The sequence below is a fragment of the Bubalus bubalis genome, chromosome 9 (genome assembly GCF_019923935.1).
Source record: "Bubalus bubalis isolate 160015118507 breed Murrah chromosome 9, NDDB_SH_1, whole genome shotgun sequence".
In the NCBI taxonomy this organism is placed as follows: Eukaryota; Metazoa; Chordata; class Mammalia; order Artiodactyla; family Bovidae; genus Bubalus; species Bubalus bubalis.
Window position 1 is genome coordinate 897,198 of NC_059165.1, and position 23,262 is coordinate 920,459.

Sequence of the window (23,262 nt, forward strand, 5' to 3'; positions counted from 1 at the left end):
ACGGAGCGGCGGCCCGCGGGGAGGATGCCGGGAGGTGGCAGGATGCCGGGAGGTGGGAGGTGCTAGGGGTTTGGAGGGAGACTTGTTGTCGGGCGAGAGGAGCCTGCAGCTAGACGACGCGGTTGGGCGTCTCAGCCGGAAGTGCCTCGCCCCACATAGGCGCCCGAGATCTGTATTTCTCTCGCTAATTCCCCGCCAGCCATGAAGTTGCTCTTGGAGGTTCCAGTTGCCGGTGTCCGCAAGGTCACACCTGGCTTTCCCTGCTGAAGTTGGCGCTCCGACTGAAATCTACTGAGATGCCTGGTTCGGCCCAGTGAACCCGGAAGTCTGTGGACGGCTGGAGCAAGGCTTAGAATAGAAGGTCGCGGGAGAAAGCCCTTGTTCCTGCCCTCCTGGCTCCACCCGAAAAATACAAACTGTTCTCCAGGACTTGGGAATTAAGCATCTTCCTTTTCTAAGGGCCACAAAGACTTTGAATACTTTACTGTAGTGTTTTGTTTTGTTTTTTTCCCCTTGTGCTTCTCAGTCAGGGGCATATTTAAATCCCAAGCGATACTTTTCAAAACTGAGACCTAGTTGAAAAATTAAGAGGACTTCTAAAGAGTTCATCTACTACCTGTTTGTATTAGCTCCATGGGCTCTTTTGGTAGCATTTGTCTCCTTGGATCTCAACGAGCCCAGCATGGGCTCTTCCTCCGTCCTTTCTTCCCCCGGCCGCCCAGGATTCTGAGGGCTTTCAGAGGAGAACTCAGACGCGCTATTCTCAGCCTTCCACAAGCGAACCTTTTTTTCAAAGTAATCATCAGCTTCATCTTGAGTGTACTGACATTCTTGAGTTGTAATGTAGCTGGGAAAATGTATTCTTTTCCTTAGTAAGTGTATTCAGTATTACTTCAATGCTAGTACCTAATTACTGGATATCTAATATCCAGTTAGTTATTGAACGTAATAAAGATATATCCGTGTTCCTTAAGAATGATGGCTCAAGATTGGTATTGGCTCAGGTCCAAAACTTATTGTTTATTAAAAGCAGGAGAAAAAGTCCTCTGTGTGTGTGTGTATATATATATATACACTTTTCATATAAAAACAAGGGCAGCTCACAATTTCACATCTACATCACTGGAGAAAGGATGCCTTACTAAAAGGAGGAGAACTGGGTAGCCACTTGAGAGGAAGAAACAACAGCCTCACCTCACAACCTACTGTTAAATGAATTCCAGCTGTAATATATTGCTTTCTTTTTTGTTTTTTTTGAAGATTGAATACTGGAAGAAAATACTTGGGGAATAATTTTCAGATAGTGGATTGGAAAACTTTATGAAGGTGACAGCAAAGTCAAAAGCAGTGTAGAGAAAGAGGAACCATACAAACTGTACATTTCCACATGAGATAAAAAAGTAAAGACACAATAATCAAAATTTAAAGACAAACCACAAACCAGGAAAATGACACTTTAACATGGTTTGGACAATGGGTTACTTTATTGTAAAAACGAACTATTATCAGTAAGGGAAAAGCAGTAGAAATATAAGCAAAGGAAATGAAGAGGCAATTTATTTTTAAAGAAATGCAAATGGGTAACAGTTAAATGAACAAGTATCTGTGTAACTGGAGAAAGGCAAATTTGAGTAATAACCACTTTTCCTCTATAAAAACTATGTTTAAAAGGGCAATACCCAATATTGTGCAAAGTGAGAAAAAAGTAACTCTTATTCATTTCTGGAGCGGTATAAAATACAAGCTGTATGTGTGGTGTGTGTGTGCACGTGTGTGCGCACACTCAGTTGTCCAGTCGTGTCCAACTCTTGTGACCCCATGGATTGTACTCACTGGGCTCCCTCTGTCCATAGAATTTTCCAGGCAAGAAAATAACATGTATTTTCTAAATTTATTTGGCTGTTCTAAGTCTTACTGGCGGGGTGTTGGATCTTTGATCTTTGTTGAGGCATGCAGGATTTTTAGTTGTGGTATGCAGGAGCTAGTTTCCTGACCTGAGATCAAACCTGGGCCATTTGCATCAAGAGCTTAGAGTCTTAGCCCTTGCACCACCAGGGAAGTCCTAAAATATAACAACTTTTCGATAGAGGGCATTTTGGCAGTATGTATTAAAAAAATACAAAAATAGTCATAGCTTTTGACTCCTAAATCTTAGGAGACAAACATAGGGTGTACATATTTACTTATGGACATATTCATGATATAATTGCTCACAATAGGAATAATTGTTAGGATTTCAAATATCAAGTAATTATTACTAATAATTAAAATGGTGCATCCATATGGTTCTTTAATCAAAATATATTTATTGAGCACCTAACTGTACCAGGTACTATTCTAAGCAATGTGGACAGAGTAATAAACAACATGAAGTCCCTACGTTGCTGAACTGACATTCTTATCAGGAGGCAAATAACAGGTAAATTTATCATGTCAAACAATGAAACAAACATCTACAATGTCAGATAATGACATGTATTATATTTTGAAAATTAAATGATAGAGGCAGAATTTTTAGATTGCCTGGACAGGGAAGCCAATAATCTTTGAAATAATCTTTAAACAGACATATGTGAAAGAATAAGCCATGTGTGACTATCTTGGAGAAAAATTTTCAAGGTAGAGCTAATTATAAGGTCTGATGACAAACTAGGAAGCCAGTGCGCAAGGATTCACTGAGAGCGGAAAGGGGTGCAGGAGCCAAGTTGGACAGGGCCTTGCTGGTGACAGACGGTGATTCAGGTTATACGCAGAGTGCATCACGAGAAACGCGGGGCTGAAAGACGCACACGCTGGAATCAAGATTGGCAGGAGAAATAGCAATAACCTCAGACATGCAGATGACACCACCCTTACGGCAGAAAGTGAAGAAGAACTAAAAAGCCTCTTGATGAAAGTCAAAGAGGAGAGTGAAAAAGTTGACTTAAAGCTCAACATTCAGAAAACGAAGATCATGGCATCCGGTCCCATCACTCCATGGGAAATAGACAGGGAAACAGTGGAAACAGTGGCAGACTTTATTTTTTTGGGCTCCAAAATCACTGCAGATGGTGATTGCACCCATGAAATTAAAAGACGCCTACTCCTTGGAAGGAAAGTTATGACCAACCTAGATAGCATATTCAAAAGCAGAGACATTACTTTGCCAACAAAGGTCCGTCTAGTCAAGGCTATGGTTTTTCCTGTGGTCATGTATGGATGTGAGAGTTGGACTGTGAAGAAGGCTGAGCGCCGAAGAATTGATGCTTTTGAAGTGTGGTGTTGGAGAAGACTCTTGAGAGTCCCTTGGACTGCAAGGAGATCCAACCAGTCCATTCTGAAGGAGATCAGCCCTGAGATTTCTTTGGAAGGAATGATGCTAAAGCTGAAACTCCAGTACTTTGGCCACCTCATGTGAAGAGTTGACTCATTGGAAAAGACCCTGATGCTGGGAGGGATTGGGGGCAGTAGGAGAAGGGGACGGCAGCGGATGAGATGGCTGGATGGCATCACTGACTCGATGGACGTGAGTCTGAGTAAACTCCAGGAGTTGGTGATGGACAGGGAGGCCTGGCGTGCTGTGATTCATGGGGTCGCAAAGAGTCAGACACGACTGAGCGACTGAACTGAACTGAAGAGTAGAGGGGGGTGACCTTAATGATGTTCTAGAAGGAGAAACCTGGCTTCCTTTTGGGGCAAAGGTGAAAGTCTCTTCTACTTGGCAGGACGTTTCAAGCTGCTGAGGTAAGAGACAGTAGTATTTTGATCTAGAGTGATAGTGGTGAAGGAGCTGAGAAGGGCTTGAGGCATCGTGTTAAATGATTACATCAGAGGTACAGCGTAAATGACAAGTGAATGTGTTCATATTAGATTAAAACTATTGTGCATGATATGATTTCACTATTGTAAAAATAACAATAAAGATACACAATAAAAGGATATATGTTATGTCTGGGTGTAGTTTTACTTATGTTTTAGTTTTTTATTCTCCACTTTCTAATTGTTTTAAGATAGCATTTTATGGTTTTTGTTTTGCTAAGAAAAAAATTATTTTATAAAAAATAGATACACTAGATTTAGTTATGGGACACAGCAATAAAATTTTTTAGATTATTAAATCTGTCCATAGCAGTTAGTCAACAGTCTCTAGAGCACTACCAGGCTTCCCATGCAGCTCAGTGGCAAAGAACCCACCTGCCAATGCAGAAGATGCAGGAGACTCGGGTTCCATCCCTGGGTTGGGAAGATCTCCTGGAGGAGGAAATGGAAACCCACTTCAAATATTTTAGCCTGGAGAATTCCATGGACAGAGGAGCCTGGTGGGCAGGCTACAGTCCATGGGGTTGAAAGAGTCAGACATGACTGGCGATTCAGCATTCATGCAAAGCACTAATAAAGCCCTTCCATCATATATTTCTTCAAAACCTTTCTAAAATAATAATGTTGAAAAGGTACAGAATGCAAGTCTTCAAACTAGTTTAAGAAAAACGTCACTCAGAAATTAATGTACTTAATTCTCTGTAGCATTTAAAAAGAATGGCCAATATGTCTTTTATGAGAATATCAGTGTAATATTTGTATTGGTTCTCTGTTTTGTCAAAACAAATTACTCCCCCCAAAAACAGCTTAAAATATTTATTGTCTTATAGTTTCTGGAGTGAGACATCACTTTGTCAACAAAGGTCCGTCCAGTCAAGGCTATGGTTTTTCCAATGGTCATGTATGGATGTGAGAGTTGGACTATAAAGAAAGCTGAGCGCCGAAGAATTGATGCTTTTGAACTGTGGTGTTGGAGAAGACTCTTGAGAGTCCCTTGGACTGCAAGGAAATCAAACCAGTCCATTCTAAAGGAGATCAGTCCTGGGTGTTCATTGGATGGACTGATGCTGAAGCTGAAACTCCAGTACTTTGGCCACCTCATGCGAAGAGTTGACTCATTGGAAAAAAGACCCTGATGCTGGGAAAGATTGAGGGCAGGAGGAGAAGGGGACGACAGAGGATGAGATGGTTGGATGGCATCACCAACTCAATGGACATGAGTTTTGGTAAACTCTGGGAGTTGGTGATGGACAGGGAGGCCTGGTGTGCTTCAGTCCATGGGGTCACAAAGAGTCGGACACGACTGAGTGACTGAACTGAACTGAGTTTCTGTAGTTTGAGGATCTGAAAGTGGCTTAGATTAGTGGTTCCGGCTCAGGGTCTCTCATGAATTTGCTGTCAAGACTTCAACTTGGGGTCCAGTCATCTTAGACTTGACTGGGCTTGATCGGAACAGGAGGATCCATTTCTAAGATAGCTTGCTCGGCTAATTGTGGAATTCTTGCTGGTTTGATATCACGAGGGCTCTGAATATCTTGCCTGGTGCATCTCTCCATAGAACTTCCTGAGTGTTTGCATAACGAGACAGCTGACTCCTTCTCAGAGCAAGTGATCCAAGACAACAGAGACGAAGCCACACAGTCTTTTATGACCTTATCCTACCTCATCACTCCTGCTGCATTCTGTTATCCAGAAGTGAGTCACTAAATCCAAAGCAAGGGGAAGGGGTCTGGCTTCCTCTTTAGAAGGGAAGGTTATCAAACAATTCATGTTCATATTTTGAAGTCACAACATTTAAGCCATCATATAACAAGTAATGGATAAAAGATATTGTAAGCACTAAACATTAATAATTAGGAACATTTTCACACAAACATTAATAGAATCATATAGATTAAAAATTTTACCTTCTTCTTTAGTAAATAGATGTGAAGGATTTGTTTTTTGGAAAATAATCATATGATAGAAATATTTAAACCATGAAATAGTTTAATAAATATTTTGAGTCCAATTATTATTCACCTGGAACTTCCCTGGTGGCTCAGAGAGTAAGGAATCTGCTGGCATTTCAGGAGACCTGGGTTTGATCCCTAGGTCAGGAAGATCCCCTGGAGAAAGGAACGCCTATTCAGCCCCGTATTCGTGCCTGGAGAATTCCATGGACAGAAGACACTGGTGGTCTAGAGTCAATGGGGTCACAAAGAGTCAGACACGACTGAGAAACTAATTTTTTTTTAATTCACTTAGATGTGAGTCAAAATACAAGTGAAGATTAGCAGACTATTTTGACAGCTTTCAAGAGTTGGAAAAATATTCTGCTAAACAAAAGTATAGAACAAGCAGGTTATTCATTTATATTAGTATTTTCACTCAGAAATTCTGACAGTCAATAAATTTGGCTCACAGGATGAAATGAAAATCGTCTACATTTCTATTCAGGAATTCACCCAACACTATTTATTAAGCATGTACTATGTTTGAGTTACTGAATTAGGTACTGTGATGCAGCTACCATTTTTGAGGATGGGATCTGAAGATATTTAAAATATTTTATTTCTAATGTATTATGTGGACTAATAAATAATTCTCACAGTAAGTTATAGTATGTGGATGTGAGAATTGGACTGTGAAGAAGGCTGAGCGCCGAAGAATTGATGCTTTTGAACTGTGGTGTTGGAGGAGTCTTGAGAGTCCCTTGGACTGCAAGGAGATCCAACCAGTCCATTCTGAAGGAGATCAGCCCTGGGATTTCTGTGGAAGGAATGATGCTAAAGCTGAAACTCCAGTACACCAGTCCATTCTGAAGGAGATCAGCCCTGGGATTTCTGTGGAAGGAATGATGCTAAAGCTGAAACTCCAGTACTTTGGCCACCTCATGTGAAGAGTTGACTCACTGGAAAAGACTCTGATGCTGGGAGGGATTGGGGGCAGGAGGAGAAGGGGACGACAGAGGATGAGATGGCTGGATGGCATCACTGACTTGATGGACCTGAGTCTGAGTGAACTCCAGGAGTTGGTGATGGACAGGGAGGCCTGGCGTGCTGCGATTCATGGGATCGCAGAGTCAGGCACGACTGAGAGACTGAACTGAACTGAAGACAAGCTCTTCTGTGCTTGCTTCCTTTTTGTAACCTTTTTGGCTAACTTGCCATTTAGTGCCGGGGTCCAGCCCCGGCTGATCCAGGGTATTCGAAGCGGGGACGGCGTCGGCGACCTATTTAATTATTTATTTATAATAAAATGAGGATAGCTCAGTGAGGAAATTCAGTGGAGAAAAGAAGCTGAGTGGCTTGGTTTACGCGGAAAATCAATATAACCCGTGACACCAGGTTAGCTCTGACCACGGAGGCCGCAGGCGCCCTCTCGAATAGCGGAAGGTGCCCCACCTTAGACACCTTCTCGAGTGGGTCTTAGAAGCCCAGGCAAATAAATGGTCGCAGAGGACATCCGCGCTCCAGATGGACGCTCAGCCGGAAGTTAAAGGGAAGAATGACATGGGGAGACCAAGTTTCAGTGAACAAGGCCCGCACTTTATTTTCCAAAGTAGTTTTTATACCTTAAGGTATGCATAGAGGATAATGGGGGAAGGGGTGGAGTCATGCAAGGACAGCAGTTCCTGGTCCTAATCGAAGCCAGGCTTTCAAACTTATCATATGCAAAAGTTCAGGTGATTGACATCATCTTCTTGCCCGGAGGCCTGTTAACATTTTAAGAAACTTTTCTCTAAAGGTGATTATTCCAAAGTCAGGCGCCAGCCTTCCGAAAAGCATTGGACAAAGCGGCATTTTACATTTCTATACACCCATTATATCAATCAATACACTGCCAAGGACACAGTAGGTAAGGAGTATGGAGACTTAGCAGCAAACATTGGCCCAACAAGTGAAAAACCCTTCACCAATACAATTTCTAATCAATCTTTTAACTACTCAAAGGAATCTGTGTTTAGGCAGTTTAGAACATCTCCTGCCTCTCACAGTTGGGAGGCTCTGAACAATCACATGTGGCCGGGAAAACCCATTCAGGCAGGCTAGAGGATTTCCAAAGGAGTTTGTAGGTTGAAACACTGTCACATCCAGGAATTATTAACTGGAGCTGTAAGCTAACTCTCTTTTCAGAGAGAGGTAGTGGGGGACAGCCCCCCGTAAAGTCAGAGGTGTAGGTGAAAGCACAAAGCAGAAAGTAGGCAGACTCTGGTTTTGGGGGTAGATGCTCGAGAATTTCCAGGGGGACTCCTGAGGCTCGATCCCGCCTTTGCGTATGCCGAGCCTCCTTCCTCATGACCTTTGTCATGGGCGGAGTGCCTCACGCTGGCTCCCGGCAGTGATAGAATTCCAGTTGAGCTATTACAGATCCTCACTCAATATGCAATATGCGGGCTCCCAGCAATTTAGTTTTCCAAATGAACTTTAAAATCATTTCATTTTTCACTCTCTTCTAAAACACACACATACACATTGCTATTTCAAGTTTTTCTTTTGTCTCAAAGAAGTTTTCCCCATACTAATTTTTAAATATTATTTATATTTTCTCTCTTTTGGAAACTGTGAGTTGGCACTCCAGAATCTGCTAAGAAATACCCTTTACAGTCTCTCTCAATTTCACTTTTGTTCTTACCCTCAACTTACTGCTCTATTAGGAGGATGTGTTTCTGAGAAGCCTGGGATCAGAACTGCTTTTTAAGTTATTGTTTGCAAATACTTTATTTTTGCAGTCTGTATTATTACTATTTTTAGAGTGTTTCTAGGTTCACAGCAAAATTAAGAGGAGGGTAGAGTGATTTCTCATATACACTCACCACTTCCCCTAATGGAGAGCCACCCGCATCATGAATGCTCCAATCAGAGTCGTAATTTATTACAACTGATGAACTTACACTGACACATCAAAATCATAATCATGCAAAGCTGAGAGTTTATATTAGAGTTCACTCTTGAGGCAGTCTATGGATTTGGACCAATACTTTTTGTTTCAAGTATCAAAATGCAGTTTAAAACATTAAGACTTATTTGGTGCCTATTAGGAACAGAAACAATTCAGGACTGATGTAATTCATCAGGATTAGTTGAATTTTCTTTTGAAGTTCTTAATTTTTTAAGGCAATTTATTTCACCAGGACAATCCCTGTTCCTTAGCTTTAAATTGATTCAGAATTGCTCTTAGTAAAACCCTTGTGACATTTAGTAGAGTATTTGAAACTGTTTACCCGTTACTAGACATAGAAATTTTTGTAAATATACAAATTTCTTTCTTGGGAGGGATACTACATTTAAAACTAGGCATTTCTTTGTGTTTAAAATTTCCCCCTTATAGTTAGTATGTATAGAACCACCTGGAAACCTTTCTTTAAAATCCATGATCCTAACTGAGAAGGATTCTGATATGCAGAGTACATCATGAGAAATGCTGGGCTGGATGAAGCACAAGCCGGAATCAAGACTGCCAGGAGAAATATCAATAACCTCAGATATGCAAATGACACCACCCTTATGGCAGAAAGCAAAGAAGAACTAAAGAGCCTCTTGCTGAAAGTGATAGAGGAGAGTGAAAAAGTTGGCTTAAAGCTCAACATTCAGAAAACTAAGATCATGGCATCCCGTTCCATCACTTTATGGCAAAGAGATAGGGAAACAGTGGCAGACTTTACTGTTTTGGGCTCCAAAATCACTGCAGATGGTGACTGCAGCCATGAAATTAAAAGACGCTGACTCTTTGGAAGGAAAATTATGACCAACCTAGACAGCATATTAAAAAGCAGAGGCATTACTTTGCCAACAAAAGTCCATCTAGTCAAAGCTATTGTTTTTCCAATAGTCATGTATGGATGTGAAAGTTGGATTATAAAGAAAGCTGAGCACAGAAGCATTGATGCTTTTGAACTGTGGTATTGGAGAAGACTCTTAAGAGTCCCTTGAACTGCAAAGAGATCCAACCGGTCCATCCTGAAGGAGATCAGTCCTGGGTGTTCATTGGAAGGACTGATGCTGAAGCTTAAACTCCAATACTTTGGCCACCTCATGCAAAGAACTGACTCATTTGAAAAGACTCTGATGCTGGGAAAGATTGAAGGTAGGAGGAGACGGGGTTAGAGATGGTTAGATGGCATCACTGACTCAATTGACATGGGTTTGGGTGGACTCCGGGAGTTGGTGATGGACATGGAGGCCTGGCGTTCTGCAGTCCATGGGGTTGCAAAGAGTTGGACAGGCCTGAGCTTCTGAATTGAACCAAACTTCCTTGGCGGACTCTGACTGGCTAGCCCTGTTCAGTTCAGTTCAGTCGCTCAGTCGTGTCCGACTCTTTGCAACCCCATGGACTGCAGCATGCCAGGCCTCCCTGTCCATCACGAACTCCCGGAGTTTACCCAAACCCATGTCAATGGAGTAGATGATGCCATCCAATCATCTCATCCTCTGTCGTCCCCTTCTCCTCCTGCCCTCAATCTTTCCCAGCATCTGGTTTTTCAAATGAGTCAGCTCTTTGCATCAGGTGGCCAAAGTACTGGGGTTTCAGCTTCAACATCAATCCCTCCAATGAACACCCAGGACTGATCTCCTTTAGGGTGGACTGGTTGGATCTCCTTGCAGTCCAAGGGACTCTCAAGAGTCTTCTCCAACACCACCATTCAAAACCATCAGTTCTTCGGTGCTCAGCTTTCTTTATAGTCCAATTCTCACATCAGAAGGTGAGTACTGGAAAAACCATAGCCTTGACTAGAGGGACCTTTGTTGACAAAGTGACATCTCTGCTTTTTAATATGCTGTCTAGGTTGGTCATAACTTTCCTTCCAAAGAGTCAGCGTCTTTTAATTTCATGGCTGCAACCACCATATGTAGTGATTTTGGAGCCCCCCGAAATAAAGTCAGCACTATTTCCACTGTTTCCCCATCTACTTGCCAGGAAATGATGGGACCGGATGCCATGATCTTAGTTTTCTGAATCTTGAGCTTTACCCCAACTTTTTCACTCTTCTGTTTCACGTTCATCAAGAGGCTCTTTAGTTCTTTGCTTTCTGCCATAAGGGTGGTGTTATCTGCATATCTGAGGTTACTGATATTTCTCCCAGCAATTTTGATTCCAGCCTGCGCTTCCTCCAGCCCAGCCCTGGTCAGCTGACCCTCAAGAGGCCGGCCTTCCCTGGAGAGCCTTGATTGGCTAGCGGTGGTCAGCTGACCCTAAAGAAGTCGGCCTTCCCCGGCGGGCGCTGATTGGCTCAGCCTGGTCACCTGTTTCTAAATTGACGGCCTTCCGGCTCTGAGTGCTTCCTACCGCGTCCTTAGCAACCCGCCGGTCCGCGCAGGCGCGAGCCCCGGGTGAGCTCCTTCTGGTCACTCGCGAGCTGAGGTTACAGCCGCGTCCGCCACCCCGGGCCCGCCCGGAGGTCCACAGGTGGGGGCACCGAGCCTTCCCCCTCGGGTTCCTTGGCCCTGGCTGTCTGGAGGAGCTCGCTGCCGCGCTCCCCGCCCAGGCTCACCATCTGAGCCGCCGGGCACCCAGGGGAGCCCTGCAGCAGGGAGAGCGGATAGGCCGGGGATGGGGACGTGGCTTTATGCTGGGCAGCTTTCCTGTTGCTGTTAATCGGGGAATTCTTTTCGTTTCCTCTGCACATGGACTTCCTTGTCCTGCGGGAATCCTTAGCTCTGAATCCTGCTTTCCACTCTGGGCAGTTTCCAAGTCCTTACAGACTTGGCGAGATGCGCTCCCCGCCCCTCTCGCAGACTTCGAAATTTCAAAAAATTTCAAGTGTTTGGCAAGTAAGGGTCCAGGGAAAAATCCTTGAGAATGTGAGATGCAAGGATTTTTTAAAAAGCAATTAATCTTGATAAAAGGGCACAAGTTATCTCTTAGGAAAAATTTCCAGGAAGAGGTAAGGTGATGGTTGGAGAAGGAGATGGCACCCCACTCCAGTATTCTTGCCTGGAGAACCCCATGGACAGAGGAGCCTGGTGGGCTACAGTCCATGGGGCTGCAGAGTCTGACAGGACTGAGCAACTAACACCCAAGGTGATGGTAGTATCTTCCTTCCCCCCTGCTTTGTAAACTTATCTCAACAATGTATCTGAATGGATTCTATCTTTTTGGTTATCTTTGGTCAATAACCATTGTTTCTTTCCTAAGGTTAGAGTCTATATCTTGTGTTTTTTAGTGTAGGTTACCAAGCCAAAGGCTTACTATAATTTTGTATAGTTCTCGGAAATTGTTTTTTAAAATATACTTTTCCAACTTTGTTTCAATTGGAGCTTAAAAAAAATACACTAGGGATTAATGTTAAAAACTTAAATTCTGAGTCTATGCCAGATAGGTAGGTATGAAGCATATCGAATTCATACTTAAATCTGACTGTTCTGTAGATCCTGTTAACTGAAAGTTCAGCCTGTCTTGTACATGGGTGAGGAATCAAATCAATCTGAAACAAGAGTTTTGGGTGAAGTAGAAAGGCTAGTTTTATTACTTTGCCAGGCAAAGGTGGGGCACAGCCGGCTCTTGCCTTGAAAAACTGTTTTTCAACCCAGGAGGATTTGATGAAGGCTTCTATGATGATGGTTCAAAGATGGGGTCTCTAACAAGATTAGGGTTTGAGTAGGGCTTTGTTGTTTTCAGTCACTAAGTCATGTCCAACTCTTTGTGACCCCATGGACTGCAGCATGCCAGGCTTCCCTGTCCTTCACTGTCTCCTGGAGTTTGCTCAAACTCATGTCCATTGAGTCGATGATGCCATCCAACCATCTCCTCCAGTGCCACCTCTTCTGTTTTTGTTTCAGTCTTTCCCAGCATCAGGGTCTTTTCCTGTGAGTCGGCTCTTCACATCAGGTGGCAAAGGTTTGAAGCTTCCCGGGGCTTGCAGGCCCTTGGTCTCATCTCAGGAGGTCAGGTCTCCTAATCTTGATGAACCTCTCTGGTCCCTTTAATCGTGCTCCAGGTGGTTTCTTGGCTGGTCCTCCTTGATCAGCAACTGTTGAATCTGCCCTTTGAAACTCAGGGAAGGTCCTAAGGGCTGGAGTCTACAAGAAAACAAGAAACAGGGGCCAAAAGGGCCTCGGTGCCTGGGGTCCCACAAGGCTCCGCTCAGCTTCAGTCCAGTGTCAATGACATTTATAGAGTGCTGGCACACAGCGGAAATCCAATACGATAATTCAGGGACAATTATATCCATTTTTGCCATTCTTCCACAAACTATTCATCATGTGAGTAGTTTGCATCAAAGCCAAATGGCTTCCTATATTGGGTATCATCCTAAATAAGGAGGTAAACTGATGCAAGCTGGAATTACCAGCAATTGACTTTATTGAATAGCAGAGGAATTGTAATTCGGAAAACGCAAACCATAGCAAGCTACAGGGGAGTCTACTGAGGGTTTGGCGTGGGCTGTGTATTTTGTGGAAAGAGTCCAAAGAGGGGTAAGTCCAGCCAGAGTCTGATCAGTACATTCATGGATTGAGAATGGGGGAAAGATTCTTTGTGGATATTCATTGATCAGAAGACAAGTTCTGATTTTCTGTCAGTTGGGCATTTATGGGAAAACAGTCTTTCAGTTCTTAAGTCTTATTTTCCTGAAGGCACATGTGTGAGATTCTCTGGTTTCGTTTTTAGAACGAAATCCCTTCAGTGAATAAATGAGATTTAAGATATTTAACCAAGTCAGAACAAGACTGTCGTTTAAATCTCAGTTCACTGCAGGTTTTCTGAATAAATGACTGATGAGAAGTGAATGAGAATGGTTCATGTTTAAACCTTAATGGTACCTTTCACTTCATTTTCCTCATTGCCCAAGGCTTTCTAAATCATATGTGAATACTTTAACCACTTCAGTTTTCAGTGTTTTGAATATTACTATTTCATGTTAATTATGGATTATATTTATTTATTATTTCTGGGAAAATGTCAAGTACTTTATTTACTGGTACAAAGATAAAAAGACATGAAGTAGTTATGAATCATAGTTGAGGGACTTATGTGCGTGGGAAATGTTCCCGTACTTGAATTGATTGTATACCCTCCAAACCTCTATTCTGACTGGATATGCAGTCTTAGTTTCTGTTAAGCCTGTCTCCCCTGGGGTTATCGAAAGTCCTGGGTGCTCATGTGTCAGCGAAGCACTGGAGGGCGCCACGGAGCACTTGGCACATGTTGCCTCCAGAGTGTCTCCTCTGTTTTGTCGTCTCTTCTGGACCACAGCGAGGCCAGCAGAAGATTTTCCTAGCCCTGCTGTGCTGTGGGGTGCAGTCCATCCATACTCAGTGGCCAGATATTGCTTCTGTGCTGCCTCTGTGTTCCTGGTGGTGCTGCTAAAGGAGTTGCTCTGAATGGCCTGTAACCTCCATTCCAGTCTCAGGAAACATCTCTCTCTTACTGACCCTCTCGGATCAGGTAGACTCCAATTAGGATCTTTCCTTCAGTTCAGTTCAGTAACTGTTGTGTCCGACTCTTTGTGACCCCATGGACTACAGCAGGCCAGACCTCCCTGTCCATCACGAACTCCTGGAGCTTGCTCAAACTCATGTCCATTGAGTCGGTGATGCCATCCAACCATCTCATCCTCTGTCCTCCCCTTCTCCTCCTGCCTTCAATCTTTCCCAGCATCAGGGTCTTTTCTAATGTCAGTTCTTCACAACAGGTGGCCAAAGTATTGGAGTTTCAGCTTTCAAGGGTCTTCCCTTGCCTGGTGTCATTCGGGCCTATTGAAGACCAGGTTTGGCAAAGCAGAGCAGAAAATTTGTTCATAGATCAAGGAATGGGGATGGGAGAGATCATGCCCTAAAGACCTCTTCTCCCTCATGGAGGAAGCTGGAAGCTTTCTGAAAGGTGAGAGGTGTATGTGCTGAGTGCTGAGCCGCTTCAGCCCTGTCTGACTCTGCGACCCTGTGGAGCACAGCCCGCCAGGCTCCTGTGTCCACGGGATTCTCCAGGCAGGAACACTGGTGTGGGTGGCCATGCCCTCCTCCAGGGGAATCTTCTCGACCCAGGGATCGGACCCACATCTCTTACATCTCCCAAACTGGCAGGCAGGTTCTCGACCACTAACGAACCCACCTGGGGAGAGGTGGGTAGTCATCAGAATTCAGGCAAAGGGGCGGTGAGTTTCAGAAACAGCTGGAGCGTGCACGGGCCCTTAAGCTCCTTCACAGCTGTGGTAAGGGTGCCCAGCATCACAGGGAGCCCTCGGGGCAGAGAGCTGAACGCCGTCTTGAGGCGGAGGCCCCGCGCCCACCGTTGGCGCTCACATGGGAGGGCTCTGCCCTTGGGGTCCCGCTGGGAAACCTTCGGGTCAGTGTACTGTCGCCGTCTTGGGCTTTTCTGGCCCAGGCTAGCTCTGTGGTTTATGCAGCCGTCTCCTTTAGTTCTGGTAAGGAAGCACGTCGGTGAGCATTGATGAACCCACTGTCGTGTAGGAAAAAAAGTGCAGCCTCTGTGTCGGTGTGGGTCTCTTCTCTGTGACGTCACCACGGTCCCCACGATCTCCAGGAGCCTTCTTCCTCCTACAGGGCACCCTGTGCAAGCTCTTTAGGGAACTAAATTCGTGTGCATGTGTGTGTTTAAGTAAGGAAAAAGTCAGTGCCTTCAGGCAGTTTCACCTTTCTGCCTTGGAGATATTCAGATAACAAAGGGAAAAACATTACTTATTTCCTCAGCATAGAGAAATACCAACTAAATGGGAGAGGGGTTCTAAAAAAATACATAGATTTCATATTTACAAGGCATCAAGGATGACCCACCACCCATACTCTTTTACAAATTAAACGTCTTTAATCTCTTAACTAGTTCCAAAGGGACATGCTTTACATGTCCTCCCTTTTCCCTCATGCTAAAACCAGACAGGACGCTATGGGACCCTCCTGGGTACAAAGCCCGTCTGTGTCCCCCATTTCTTGTTGGCAGGAAAAAGGCTTCTAGCGTCCTCAACCTCTCTGCCTTCTGAGGCACAGACCGAGGGAGGTGCTGATTAGGTGAGTGTGAAGGCTTGCTGCCCGTGCCCGAGGCCTGCGATCAGCCTTTCTCTGCTCCAAAATCAAGCTTCTCAGTTTGGCCTCACTGTGCGCAGGGCACACACACTTGGGTTTGACGGCAGTGGAGATGGAAGAAGCAAAAAATGATCAGGAGATTTATGTCTGGAATAGTTACTCTGGCAGTCACGTAAAAGGTGAGCCTAGAGGAAAAGAAATCCAAAGGAGACCGGGAGGTAAGCAGCCATTGTGTTCTTTTAACACAAAGATAATGACATCCTGATTTAGGAGAAGAGGAGGAGGGATGCAAAGGAGCCTGGATTAGCAGCACTCCCTTGAAGAAAAGGGTAGAGTGACTGGTGGTGCCTCCCCAGTGACTTGCTGCTGCATGAACTTCCCTGTTGCCTCAGCTGGGAAAGAATCTGCCTGTAATGCGGGGGATCTGGGTTTGATCCCTGGGTGGGGAAGATCCCCTGGAGAAGGAAATGGCAGCCCACTCCAGTATTCTTGCCTGGAGAATCCCCATGGACAGAGGAGCCTGGTGGGCTACAGTCAATGGGCTCGCAAAGAGTCAGACATAACTGGGTGACTGACACTTGGGTTGAACTGGGGAACAAGCTGAAGCAAGGTAGGCCTGACAGTCTCCATGACAGGCCTGTTTACAGGAGCTTGGTTTCTTAGAGCTGTGAAACTGACAGACAGACCCTAAATTGTGTAGGTTTAGACTTAATTTTTTTTTTAACACTGGGGAGAAATACCTCTATCCTGTCATTTCATTTACGTTGTCATTTTACTCCTGTTAAACGTCACTAAACCTAATTCTAATGTACTCTCTTACCATCGTTCACTGGGGTCAAAGTTGCACATTGTGAAGTGCACTAATGTTCGTTGTACACGTCAGCGAGTACACTTGGGTGCCCGTTGCTGGCAACCATCACTGAAACTCAGTGGCTGAAATTTTCCCGAGTTTCGGTCCTGGAGTTGGTTGTTCGCAGCTGCGTGAGCCTTACGTGGACTCTGGTCTGTGATTTCACCTAATTGTCAGCCGAGGCCCTGGCCTCCTGAGGCCTTGACCAGGATGGACGGCTGGCTGCCTTGCCTGCGGTTCCTGCGTGCGGTCAGCAGTGGGCCCGCAGGGCGCGCAGGGAGAGCTGTGGCCCGCGGGCTTGCGTGTGCTTTCCACGTGGTTCTGGCCTCTGAGCCCGTGGGCTGGGCTCTGAGAGCACAGCCAGGAGACCGAGGAGGATGCTGCAAGGGCTTCTCTATGGTCGGGTGTCCGAGAGTAGTATTCTGCTCTGCTGTGTCAGTCAAGTTCATGTGTGAAGCCCAGAGGCGTGGGGAGAGTGGATTCGATTCCATCTCTTTTGGGACAGCGACCAGCCACATTACACGCAGGACAGTATTCAGTATGGGAGGTATTGTTGTACCATTCTGAAAACTGCATTCTGCTTTGATACGTACGTACACCCATGTTACCCCAATGTTTTACGTGTCTGTTCAGTCCCTACTCTAGCCCCGTTCTCACACGCTCTTGGATCCAAACCATGACATGGTTTTGCCTGTTGTTGGACTTTGTATATGGCATCCTGCACTGTGTACACTTCTGTATTTGCCTTCTTTCACTCAGCATAATCTATTTCTGTTGCCTGTTGCAATCATTTTTTTTTTATTATTACTGGGGAAGAATCCTATCACATAAACAGATCACAAGCTTATCCATTCTCCTACTGATGGATGTTTGAATTGTTTCCAGTTTGAGGCTGTTGTGAATAATAATAATCCTGTAAACATCCTCATGCGTATCTTTTTGAAACATTTCTTTTGGAGTGAACTTTCTGGGTCAAGGGATAGGTGTATGATTACCTTTCTAAGATGGAAATGGATTTCCAAGATGTTTACAGCTTATTTTCACTCCTGTGGCAACATATGAGAGTTCCATTGTTCTACACATCACAAAACCTATATTGTTAATTTTTGAAAAATGTCAGCCCTTCTATTTGAACAGAAAATATAATTGTGGGCCTAATTTGAATATTCTTGAAGATTAATGATTTTGAGTATACTTGTTGATTTTTTTTTCCTCTCAGATTTTTTCTGTATATCATTAATTTTTGTTCTTAATTCTCTTCCACTTTTGGGGAGTATATCTTCTTATTTTTCTTATATCTTATGTGAGCTAATTTTTTAGCTTTTTTTTTTTGTTTGAGGTAAATGCTACTTTTGTTGCATTTCACAAGTTTTTATGTGTGATATTTTTGTTCTCATTTAGTTTCAAGTGTTCTTGAATTCCATTATTTTTGTCCCACAGGTGACTTAGAATTGCAACCTCCACAACATAGAGTTTTAATTTTTTTTACATTTAATTTGATTGTGTTTTGATGTCAGGATTATCTACTCATAAATTACCTATTCTTGGTAATTTAAGACTTGCTTTAGGCTAGAATTTTTAGAAAATTGTACTTGTGCTTGGGAAAGATAATATTCTCTGATTAAATGCAGAATCCTCTGTGTCCATCATATATTGTTTACATCTTCTGTACCTTTGCTGGTTTTCTTTTTGTTTCCTACTGGACTTGTAAACAGTTAAAGCATAGCTTACACTATGTTTTGCTAATTTATTTTCTCAGAGCCACGCTGGCTAACTACTTCTTTGTCTACCCATATACAACCAATTCCTAGTAATTCATTTCCCCCTGTAGATTAGCTCAGGGTGTTTTCCCTTATTTCTTAGATTTCAAGTTTCCTTCTTAGTCCTACAAAGTTGCTTTAAAAGACAGGATCCTAAGTCTATGTTAATTAGTCGTCTTTTCTGAAACTGAAACCCCTATCAGTAATTTTTATTTATTTGTCTTTTAAAATCGAATGGGAGAAGGCAATGGCACCCCACTCCAGTACTCTTGCCTGGAAAATCCCATGGATGGAGAAGCCTGGTGGGCTGCAGTCCATGGGGTCGCACAGAGTCGGACACGACTGAAGCGACTTAGTAGTAGTAGTAGTAATCTATATTTTGTACGTGTATTCTTGAGATTTTTATGTAACTCTTTTTCACATATACTATCCTCTTTCCCCATGTTTATGCCCCTTTTTCCCTTTTCTTATATTTTTGTTGGATGTGTGTCAGTTACTCAGGCGTGTCCGACTCTCGTGACCCCATGGACTGTAGTCCACCAGGCTCCTCTGTCCATGGGATTCTCTAGGCAAGAATACCGGAGCGGGTTGCCATTTCCTCCTCCATTTGTTGATTAGGACTAACTATAAAATTTTGAAGAGTGGCAATAATATGGATATCTTTGTCTTGTTCTTGGCTTTTTAGATAAAGCTTCTAAGTTTTTCCTGTTAATTATCATGTTTCTTTTAGATTTTCCTAGACACCTTTAACTAAATTGAGTAAAGCTGCTGACTTGTAAAGTTTCTATTTTATAACCATGAGTGAAAACTGGATTTAATTGAACTATTCTTTGTCATGTAAAAAATATTTTCTTTTTCACCTAAAATCCATCAATGTTATGGCTTATAACAATAGATTTTATAGTATTACATTATCTTTGCTCTTTTGAGGTTGACCTTTCTCAGTTATAAAGAACTTTTCTTTTTATTGGTGTTGTTGGATTTGGTGTCCTTATAGTTTCATCTAGAATTCTTACAGGTGAGATCTCCCTATGAATTTATTTTCCCATACAGACCCAAATCCTCTACCTTGGGCAATCTTAAAATGTATTTATATAAGATCTGATAAGACTGTGGAAATTTTAAAAAGGTGTAAAGCGGTAACTTTATAAACACATAACAGTTTTCTGGAGAAAAAGAATGAGCATAAGAATAAAAGAAAATGATATTCTTAAAAAAAAAAAAATCCAACTTTCTGGAGAAGCACAATCCTCATGAGTGGCTTCAGCTTTGCATTGAGTCTTGTTTTAAAAGAAAATGAAAGTGGTACAATTTGTTTACACTATGATACTTTCTAAATAAACTCTTAAAAAAAAGAAAATGATAAACTAAATAATTTTATTAGCATTTTTAAAATAGTTTTTGTTCAAGTGTGAGGGTTATTCTTTTGGTATTGAAATAGTTAGATATTGTGTCTTTTTTGGTTTATTAACATTTAAAGAAATAGATATATACTGTATCTATGTAACTATGGTTACTTTGTAATTTTTAATTAAATGCTGTAAAAATGATTAAATATATGTGATTGTCAATCAGTACTTATAAAATTTTTATTATAAGAAATTCCCTGGTTGTCCAATGGTTAGCACATGGCACTTTTACTGCCAGAGTCCACAGTTCAATCCCTGGTAGGGGAACTAAGATCCTGTAAAACACTTGCTGTGACCAAAATATATATACACATGTATGTATATGTGTGTGTGTGTGTGTGTGTATCACATGGGCCTTCCTGGTGGCTCAGATGGTAAAGATTCCACCTGCAGTGTCAGAGACCTGGGTTCGATCCCTGGGTCGGAAGATCCCCTGGAGGAGGGCATGGCACCCACTCCAGTATTCTGGCCTGGAGAATCCCATGGACAGAGGAGCCTGGTGGGCTACAGTCCGTAGGGTCACAAAGAGTCGGACATGCCTGAGTGACTAAGCACAGCACAGTGCATATATGACTATAAAAGCTTTAATCATGCAGAAGAGTTGAGAGCACAGTAGATGAATCTTCCTTTTCTTATGACCCCAGATTTAACAATTATCATTTCTGTCCGTACCATGTGGTGTATTAATTATATAATTCTTTATGTGTAAGGTCTTTATTGTATGTATCTGATTAGTTAGAGTATTACACACAGAACAAGCACTAATGAGTTGTACTCTTCCCTTGACTAATGAGTCACTAACAGAAGACACTTTGCACACGAGGAAACTGAGGCGGCTGCAAGGTAGGCAGTTTGCACTGTGACAGATGCAGTCTGTGGCACTGGAGACGGAACTTAAAGTTAGCTGATTCCTGCGCGTGCACATTTATCCACTACCCCAGGCAAGCGTCTGAGGAGGAGACGGCACAGAGGCAGGGAGACAGGCCAAGGGAGAAATGTGATGAATGAGAAAGACTTATTTCCAGAAGGCATGGTGAAATCAGTAACTATAGAGCAGGGATCAGGGAGACCAGTACAGAAACACTGATAGTGGAATTGTCCACCTGGAAATCATTGTCAGCCTTGGAAAGAGTGCCTCAGGGTGGGGATAACAGAAACGAGATTGCAGATGTTTTGTGAACTAAAATAAATTTAAGGGTAGATATCATTTAATATAAAAATCATGTCTGAAGTAGAAGGTAAAAACAAGCTATTTACTTGCCCACTTCAGATAAATATGCAGGATAAATTTTCAGAGTCTATTTAAATTATTGAAAATCATCTCTGGAATGTGGTAGAGAAGACGTGCCTTGTTGCAGACGATACTCTATAGTGGGTGCTGGATACGCCAAGAGATGGTATCAAGAGTGGAGGCGGGAGCAGGTCTTCGAAATAGTTGATGTCAGTAATGATTTTTTTTTAATCTTTCATCTCAGAATTAATAGACTTTATTTTTAAAAATCAATTTCAAAGTCTTCTGATCTAGCCTTTAAGCTCAGTTTTATTCACCTAAGATTTTGTTTCCATTTCAGTCCACAAACTCAGTCAGTACTCTGCATTTTGGGGTACCATAGAGAATACTCTTGCCTGGAAAATCACATGGATGGAAGAGCCTGGTAGGCTGCAGTCCATGGGGTCGCTAAGAGTCAGGCACGGCTGAGTGACTTCACCTTCACTTTTCACTTTCATGCATTGGAGAAGGAAATGGCAACCCACTCCAGTGTTCTTGCCTGGAGAATTGCAGGGATGGGGGAGCCTGGTGGGCTGCCATCTATGGGGTCACACAGAGTCGGAAACGACTGAAGCAACTTAGCAGCAGTAGCAGAGAATAAAAGGATATTTAAATCTTAAAGTTCTATTTAGCTTATTAAAAAAACCTCATTTTTACTCTTATGTCACAGTTTGCTGATTCAGGAAAAAATGATGGCTATTCCTTGACAATGATCTAAATGTGGAAAAATCCAGTTTAGCTGTCCATTTGAATCTCTGCATTTAATTGTTGCGATTTCCCAGCAGAGTCAACCAAGTGAGTTTTTGTATTTGATAGCAGAACACTCAAAAGTATGTGGCTTCATTTTCATTTTCTCTTCATCTTTTAAGGTGGTCTGGGTGTTGCTGACTCTAGTCCCTGGACTCTCTAATTGGTAGAAATAGGTAAGAGGCCGGATGAGGAACTCCGGCAGCAGGAGGAAATCAAAGTAGAAACAGGCGGCCTTGCTCACCCCTGCAGAGGGCGGGCTGCTCCCTTCCGTGTGGCAACCATGAAGGCAGACACATGCAGCAGGCTGCGGGCAGCTTAGGTCCGCCCACCCCTGTGGTTGTGCTGTGGGCAGGGGTCAGGCACATGCTTCTCCCCTCTGCTCCTCAGATGATAGTTTATTTGTGGCCTTTTTTTATCTAATGGTTCATAATGTGCCCCAGCTGTGTGTCACGCAGTTATTTTTAGTCCCTTATAGTTGCTTTGTATTCTGTTGCTGAAGGACGTGTTTGTCCAGCTGCAAGCTCTCCAGTGAAGGGTATCCAGGTTACTAAAGACCATGAGAGAAGCCACTGTTTGTCTCTTTCTATACAATTCATGGAGAAGGCAATGGCACCCCACTCCAGTACTCTTGCCTGGAAAACCCCATAGATGGAGGAGCCTGGTGGGCTGCAGTTCCTTGGAAGGAAAGTCATGACCAACCTAGGTAGCATATTGAAAAGCAGAGTCATTACTTTGCCAACAAAGGTCCATCTAGTCAAGGCTATGGTTTTTCCAGTAGTCATGTATGGTTGTGAGAGTTGGACTGTGAAGAAAGCTGAGCACCAAAGAATTGATGCTTTTGAACTGTGGTGTTGGAGAAGACTCTTGAGAGTCCTTTGGACTGCAAGGAGATCCAACCAGTCCATTCTAAAGGAGATCAGTCCTGGGTGTTCATTGGAAGGAGTGATGCTAAAGCTGAAAATCCAATACTTTGGCCACCTCATGCAAAGAGTTGACTCATTGGAAAAGACTCTGATGCTGGGAGGGATTGGGGGCAGGAGGAGAAGGGGACGACAGAGGATGAGATGGCTGGATGGCATCACCAACTCAACAGAGATGAGTTTGGGTGAACTCCAGGAGTTGGTGATGGACAGGGAGGCCTGGCATGCTTCATGGCGTCACAAAGAGTCGGACACAACTGAGGGAATGAACTGAACTGAGCTGAATGATTAATATGTGTGACTCTGGTTATAATAATACCATGCAAAAAGTCCTGTTGTACATATAATAATAGTAGCAAGAACTCCTTGTTGATGACTTCAGGTTTTAGAAGATACTGAGAATTTGAGGAATATTCTTAGGAAAATTTTGTGAAAGTTGATGACATTTTTATATTCATTTTTTTGAGTTTTTTGTGGGGTCTAGAAGGGAAGTCATTTTAAATCTTACTTTCTTTGTTTATTTACCTGCCTGAGGGTGTAATTGC

General features: G+C 43.1%; 1 protein-coding gene across 12 annotated transcripts in view; it reads left to right on the forward strand.

The window, feature by feature from the left end:
* Positions 1-10,993: 10,993 nt before the first annotated feature.
* The window catches only part of TMEM232 (transmembrane protein 232), a 254,981-nt gene continuing 242,712 nt past the window's right edge, over positions 10,994-23,262 (forward strand). For 2 of the 12 annotated variants that reach the window (XM_044947231.1, XM_044947235.1), the window contains exon 1: positions 10,994-11,111. The gene's annotated coding sequence lies outside the window, so the exon portion shown is untranslated. The other 10 variants (XM_044947229.1, XM_044947239.1, XM_044947243.2 and 7 more) reach the window with 7 other exon arrangements.